General features: G+C 44.5%; 1 protein-coding gene across 1 annotated transcript in view; it reads left to right on the forward strand.

The window, feature by feature from the left end:
• Positions 1-7274: 7274 nt before the first annotated feature.
• Positions 7275-8031, forward strand: part of ADIPOQ (adiponectin, C1Q and collagen domain containing) — a 14396-nt gene continuing 13639 nt past the window's right edge. Inside the window, exon 1 of the mRNA XM_004675078.2 lies at positions 7275-7317. The gene's annotated coding sequence lies outside the window, so the exon portion shown is untranslated. The remainder of the gene's footprint in view (positions 7318-8031) is intronic.

The raw sequence follows: 8031 nt of genomic DNA on the forward strand, positions 1-8031 counted from the left end.
GGCCAACTTGCAGTGCCACTTCCTAACCTGTTGCGTCACCAGGGAGGGTCTAGTTTTTGAATTGTTAGCGTGATTTGGTTTTAACTTTTTCACTAGATGTGCAATCTGAGTTTTCACTCCCATCCTTGCTTCTGGAATAAAGGGCAACAAACATCTGAGAGTAATCTCTGCCATGAGGCTAAGAACATAACTTTAGAATTCAAAGAAACAGAAAGAAGTGTCTCACTTTTTTCATAGAGAAGCTCCTTAGCTGCACCCCCCCAGCCCCCAAAAATGTACAGAATGTTAGGGAGGGGCTCCCCTTCACAATTGTCCAGCACTGTCCTTTGAAATTTTTGAGACAGTTAAATTATGTCATGGGCTTTCTTTTCCTAAAAACAAAACACTTTTTTATATAGCTACAGAATGTATTTCAAAAATGTTCACATGTCTTGTGGTTGTCCTATAGAGGGCAGGATCTACCCCTCACCACCCCCAAATTGGTTCTGGTATCCAGAATAATGATGTCACACATGATTCAAGAAGACTGGTAAGGGCTGCTACTCAGGTGATGAGGCTTTGTGCAGCGAGCAGGGCAGGCCTCTAACCTCACAAAATGCTTCAGGTGAGGGGAGAGTGAATGTTCTGCTGTGTATTGCGGCCGGGGTAGGACCACAGTAGTGTTTCCCTGCACAGACTTGGATTTGTGTCATTTGAACTTCCATTCTGGCACCAAGAGAAAGAGGGCATATGCTTTCTATGGGCTCGCCCAGATGTGGGGCAAAAGAGGAAGAGGGAAGTAAGGTTTTCAAGCTGTCAGAGATCTAACATCAAAAATAGGGCCAGATGCTATATATTAGAATGTGCTGTTTTGTGGGGTTAGCCCTTTCTTACCAACCCTCTTGTTCAACCCACAAAATAACTTTCTTGGGAGATAGGGTATGTTTCAAATTGTTAGGTCATAATTTGCACAAAGAATTAAGCTTTTCCAAAATCTATAGGAAATCTTAGGTCTTGTAATATTTCCAAACCACATTGTTCCATTTTGACTGAGAATATTTGTCTATTCACTCACCCTCCGAAGGAAGGGGCTGGCCCAGGAGGCACCAGGGGGCATGAAGATGAAGGAACAGCTCGCAGTTCAGTTGAGGGAGACGGTTTGGATCAGATCAGATCACCCCAGCGTGGTTTGAGGAACACCACGGGGCTGTGTGGCCCACCCCTGACTCCTGGTAGGGGTGCCATCCCGGAGGAGGGGGAGAAGCATCCGTCCCACACAGGCATGGAGGCAGCCTTAGCCAAGAGGATGGTTGATGGAGGCGCTGACATTAGGGACTGCCTCAGCGCTTGCAGCCAGGCCCGCCTTTGGTCCTCACGGCAGGCTTCAGGAGGGAGCCACCCCCAGAGTCCATGTTCTTCTTGATCTTACTGTTCTAATTACAGCTTTCCAAGGGCTTTTGACCTACTGTTATTAGAATTCTTAATTTTTTTTTTAAGATTTATTTGTGCATACAGAATTGGGGTACAGGCCAGAGGCTCAGGGGCGGCGAGAGGCTTCACCAGAGACAGAGTGGGGGAGCAGAACAGGCAGATCTACGAAGTACATTGCTGAGGGGAGCAGCGGGTGGGTCAGGAGAGGTCTGCCGTGCCATGTGGTCGCCTCCGGGGCAGGCGGGAATCGAACTCATGTGGAAGTGGCTTTAGCTTCCCAGTGCCGTGCTTTAACCCGCTGCGCCACCAGGAAGGGCCAAGAATTCTTAATTTTTTTTAATATTTACTTATTTATGCATACAAGAGCTGGGGTGTAGGCCAGTGGTGCAGGGAGGCTAGAGGATTCATCAGAGATAGAGTGTGGAGCAGAACAGATGGATCCACTGAAATCCACTGCTGAGGGGAGCAGCAGACAGGACAGGAGAGGTCTGCTGCGCGATGTGGGTCAGCTCCCTGGTTGGGTTGGAACTCATACTGCAGTGCTGCCATAGTTTCATGGTCCTGTGGTTTAACCCCTTGTGCTGCCAGGAAGGGCCCCTGTTATTAGAATTATTTACCTCATTCCTAGCTTTGTCCTCAGTGCATCCTCTCCTTCCTACTTTCCCTTGGAGATGAGTCCCTCCCTGCACCTTTTGACTTCTGCTTTTGAAACATTTGTAGGGTAGGGCAGTGGAGACCAATCAGCTGTGAAGTGCAGGTGAAGACAACTTCAGGGGAAGCTGCTGCAGGGCCTCAGGGTTGTCCCGTGTGGTGGGAGTGAGTTCTTCGTATAAGCAACATGACTTCCAGCTGCAATCAGCAACCCTTGAGAGGTTGTGGGGATGCTTTTCTCCAAAGAGGGAACCTGCATACAAGCCAACACAACTTGTGAATCAAAAGATTGGGATCTTTAAGAGCACAGAATCCAGCAAGATGGTGGTAGAGTAAAGATACTGAGGTTACCTCTTCCATATAGTTAAAATTAAATTGCAGAACAAAGTCAATAACCCCTGGGAGATAGACTATAGCCTATATCAGGAGGAACAGTCCAATGGAAAATGTAGGAAAAATCGTAATTGAACTATGTTTGCAGTGATACCAGGACTGCACATTCATGAGATGGAGGAGAGGTGGAGATTGGGACTCCCCTGCAGTGGTTGACTCAGGGACACCTATCAACCTCAGGGACTTTGGAGACTGTGCTGGATAAGGGGGTGCACAGTGTTAAGAGAGGGTGCATGGTTGGAGAATAGAGGAGTGAAGGTACAGAGTGATGATGATGGGTTAGAGCCGCATGTTCTCAATATAGAGCAGCTGGATCCCTAGTCAGCAGCGGTTCATCCCAATCTCCTCTAGTAGAGGCAATTATTTACAGCCTGAGGTTATTGTAGTCTAAATTCCTGCCTCATTCCCACCCAAGTCCCACACTGAGACAACTGCTTTCACTAGATGATTTTTTTTAAAAATTAATTAAGCCGAAAAAACTGGGGTACAGGCCAGAGGTGTAGTTGGTGAGAGGATTCACCAGAGACAGAGTGGGGAGCAGAACAGGCAGGTTGACAGAGTACACTGCTGAAGGGAGCAGCAGGTGGGTCAGGAGAGATCTGCCGCGACATGTGGGTCAGCTCCCTGTCTGGGGATTGAAATGGTGCTGCAGTGGCTTCAGAGAGCTTCATAATGCGGTGTCTTAACCCGTTGTGCCACCAGGGAGAGCCCTCACTAGATGAATTTAAGCACCTGGTTCTTACCAACTGGAGCAGCCACAATCCATACTCAGTCCTGCATCTACTGCTCAAACACAGACTGGAGGTTGAGGCTGGTACATAATATATGAGGGCACAATTCTGGTGCCAGCTGCACAGGAGGAAATGTTAACCTTTGATGCTCACTGGAGGCAGCCCATTGTTACTTACTACCTGGGTTCTTTCTTACCCATTGCTGGTGCCATTCCTGGCACCAGTTCTCGTCCTATCTGAACAGGTGCAAAAGCGGCTGTCTGAAAGTTTATCCCTATTACAATCCATAAAAATGGAAAATGAAGAGCCCAAAGAACATATCAAAAATGCTGGAGCAAAACAAATAAAAATCAACCAACCACACAAAAATGAAAAATATCTCAATCAGCATAACCATGAAGTAGGCCTGAAGAGGACTATAAAATAACATTTATAATTATGTTTGATGAATTTTTAAAAATGGATGATTTAAGATGGGAACAGAATAAAGACTGATAAAAATATGAGCTTATTACAACTAGAATTAATGAATCTAAAAAATAAGTCAACTGGGGCCCTCTCTGGTGGCACAGTGGGTTAAAGCACAGCATTATGAAGCTATCCACACCCACTGCAGCAGGAGTTCCATCCCCAGCCAGGGAGGTGACCACATGGTGCGGCAGACCTCTCCTGACCACCCTGCTGCTCTCTTGAGCAGTGTATTTCAGAAGACCCGCCTGTTCTGCTCCCCACTCTGTCTTTGGTGAACTGTCTTACCCTGCTGCACCTCTGTCCCGTACCAGAGTTCTTGTCTGCATAAATAAATAAATCTTAAAAAATAAGTCAACTGAATTAAAAAATACAGTGGAGGGCCTCAGCAACAGACACAAGGATGGAGAGTTAGTACGCATGTTGGAGAACACACAAATAGAACAGAGGGAATAGGGTAAGAATATGAAAATAATGTAAGTAATGTGTTTAGAGAATCATAAAGAGAGATAACATCCATATTAAGGGGAGGGCCTCAGAAGGAGATGAGAAAGAGAAAGACAATAACAATTTCAACCTGGTAAATAAATCAGACTTTTTTGCTCAAGAGGTCCAAAGCATTCTAAACAGACAGACACACTTTAAGGGACATTCAACATATATTGTAAAAAAACAAAACCAAAAACTGTTTAAAGTCAATGACAAGGATAGAATATTGAGAACAATAAGAAAAAGAGGCCTCCCTGGTGTCTCAAGGGGTTATATCTTAGCACTACAAAGCTATCTGCAGCCACTGCAACATGAGTGTTCGATACCCAGCCAGGGAGCTGACCCACATAGCGCAGCAGACTTCTTTTGTCTCGCCTACTGCTGCCCTCAGCAGTGTATTTCAGTACAGCCACCTGTTCCCCCCCCCCCACTCTGTCTCTGGTGAATCCTCTCGCCTCCCTGTACCTCTGGCCTACACCCCAGCTCTTGTATGCATAAATAAATAAATAAATACAAAAAAGTTTGAGAAAAAATTAACCTTTACGGGAACACCAGTTAGATTGCAGATTTTTCATGGGAACTGAAATAAATGCTGTTTCTAGGGACTTGAGAACGGAGGGAGGCCACAGTTTGCGCCAGGCACAGAGTAATGATGTTTAGTTATTGTAATTAGTTACTGTAATTAATACTATTCTAAAATATTGTTTTAAAAGTAACAAAAAAAAAAAAAAGGCAGTGCTTAACCATACACAAAGGAACTCAGTCACATGTTGACAGAGTTCTGAACTATTGCCACAATACCCTGGAGGAAACGATCAAGTTTATTTGATGTATTGGATATTTTATACTAGGTAGTGACAGTTTTGTTTTGGGGAAAAGGTTCTTCTCAAGGCCTCTCCGACTGAACATTTTTTCCATTTATAGTATCTCCCTTACAGCCAGCGTGCTGCAGAATTGCCTCTTTCCACATGATGGCCTTTGTGGTAGAAGACTGATTTCCCTGGGGCCTGAAAATGACAGGCTTTCACAATGTCACTGGCTGACAACCAAACCCAGCACAGTCTTGGTATAATTTGGGGGCTAAAGGCATTTTATCTTGTGCAACAGTTGAGAGACTGCTATAACCAGCTGCACTCCCAGAAGATTGGAAGAAAATACTTTTTTAAAAAATAGTTTATTTTTACATCATTTTGTGCATTTTTCCATCTCAGTTGTAATCCCTGTGGGCTTCCCATCACCAAATCACCCCTGTGCCATCACCACAGTCCAGTGCATTTCCCTCCCCCCCACTGTTTTTTATCCCATTCCCCACTCCACCCCCGTAAAATGTCTCTGGTATTGTTCATTATTATTATTATTATCATTATTATTTTCTTCCCTGATCTGTTATACTCCTCCTATGAGTGAAACCATCCGGTATTTTTCCTTTTGGAAGAAAATACTTTTTATAACTACCCTGAAGCACAAGAGTAATGTGACATTCTCATAGTTCTTTAGGAGGGTGAAGGATCAGGATGTTAGCAAGCAACAGTGGTTGGTTGTCAGATAGATCTGGAGTCAAATTGTGGATCTGTGAATTGGACAAGTTACTTAACTTCTTCAAACTCCAAAGAGCTTGCAGTTTGTAAAATGGGAAATAATCATAGCTATCTCTAAGGGAAGTATGATTATGTATTCATTCATTTGTTCAATATTTATTGTAGCCTACTAGATCCTATGCTGGTGGCTAGGAACACAATATTGAGCAGGTTAAGTACCTACTCTAATGAAGTTCATACCCTAATAAAGAAGCAGCTTGAACACAAACCTAAAATAAGTAAGAAAATCAGGTAATAAAAATAAAACAGTAATGTAGTTGAGAGTTGGTGCAGTTTATCTTTATTTTCTTCTTGATCCAACCTACTGGTGTACTACACAGAACCTCATATTCGTAGGACTCTTACCTATGCCAGTGGGCACTTGGAACTCCTAACTCCAGTCGTGATAACCCAGTGTGACTTTTCTAGAAATGTCTCATTAGATAGAGGCTAATGCCTAAATCAGACTTTCTCTTTGCTCTGCTTGGTTTTGTTTTGTTTTGAGTGGCCAGCTGAGGTGGTATTTGGGGGCAGACACATAATTACCTGCTCTGAGAATGTCTTGTAGAAGTTGTTACCAGGGTTCTGAGCCCTGGCTGGGGTCATGACTTAATGCAATTTGTGACTTGAAAGAACAAATTCTGATTCTGCCCTCAAAAACAACATGGGTTTGCCAGGAAGTCCAAGTAATGAATGTTGCCATTTCAGCCTGAAGTCTTCTAGGAATACCTCAGTAGGTGACAGCCTGTGGCCTTGAGGGTTGCTTTAGCCCAGAACTGGTCACCTGATGTACGGATTAGGCATATGCTTCTGGTGCTGGCTAAGCACAAAGTTATTTTTCAAAACCTAGAAAATCTTAAAAAATGTTATTCTAATATCATGTTTTGTAACATAGAATTTTAATTACATACGAATTATATTTGGAATTCAGACCCCTAAAAGTCTTCATCTAACCCTGTCTACCTCACTCCCTCACTCTAGAAGCTTTCTCTCCCCTCACTTCTGAAAATTAATTCACAATATCTTCCACAAATCTGGGGTCCAGTCTGGAGAGTGGAGGACCTGTGCTATTTTTTGACCTGATTATGGTCTCCTTTGACTATTCTCCCTTCTGAATTACTCAAGACTGAATCACACCTCATATTTGATTGCACTCAACAAGCAGGACTGTGGTGGAAGGAATCAGTGCTGCCGACTTATTGGGACAAATCTATAGATAGAAGTTCTCTGAGAACACTGGGCAATTCATTTCCATGAGAAAGTTTCCTGCTTGTGGTCTTGACCCTTGTTCCAACTTCTGTTGTTGTTATAGGGAATAAAAACAAGGGCCAGGATCTGGGATGGCAAGTGTGACTGAAGCTCCACTTGGCTTTCCAGACTAAACTGAGTTGCAGCAGATCCCCTGGGTTGGTGACTGGGGCAACTGCCAGGGGCCAGGGCCTGCCTATTGGTCAGTCTCTGGCCCTCATCAGATTGGCCAATGGGAAGGGAGGACTGTGAGACGGGAGCTGCCTACCCATTAGTACCAGGCTCCTCAGGCTGGGTCATCTCCTCTCCTCCATCCTGTGTGCATTCGGTGGGTTGATCCCCTCCTGAGGGTAAGAACAATTTGATTTAGGTTCTAGGCTGGGAGTGGGGATGGATGCTTTGCTATGGAGCCTCTGGCTGAGGTACTGCCAGGCTCTCCTGTCCTAGCAGCTGGGCATAGCTACAGGCCAGGCAATGTAGACCCCTGGCCAGACTGACCAAGAGCTTCTTCCTTGACTCTCCCATTTCTCCAAAAGCCATTGTTCTTTCTAGTCAAAATGTCAGGAATCATTCTGAGTTTTACCCAGTTCATTTTGTAGCAAGATGTCAAGCAAGGAGGTTGCTTTCAGGGAGGTGAGAGGGATGAAACAGTGATAGAATCCAGTTAGACAAGAGAAGGGGAGAAACGTTTCTCAGCTTGGCCAGGGAGGGCACATGAAGAAGCACATGACAAGGACTGAGGTCCTTCCTACCTCAGACTGGGAATCCATCACTTGATTCTGTTCAGCAAATGTTTATTAAGAAGATTCTATGTGTTAGACGCTGGGCCTAGGCAGGTTCACAAGATACAGATAAGTGAGACATGGACATTATCTCCAGATCTGGGGATACCTGTAGATACAGGATGAGCTACACAGATGTGGAGCTATCTTACAGAGTGAGTAAGAGGTTGAAATGAACTAAAGTGAGCAAAGGGCCTGCAGTATACTCACAACTTATGAGAAATCCTACTTTTAGAGATATTTCCTTACTGAAAACATTGGCTCTGTTGGCCTTTGCCAAGC

The sequence above is a fragment of the Condylura cristata genome, unplaced genomic scaffold (assembly GCF_000260355.1).
Source record: "Condylura cristata isolate star-nosed mole 26May11 unplaced genomic scaffold, ConCri1.0 scaffold00003, whole genome shotgun sequence".
Taxonomy (NCBI): domain Eukaryota; kingdom Metazoa; phylum Chordata; class Mammalia; order Eulipotyphla; family Talpidae; genus Condylura; species Condylura cristata.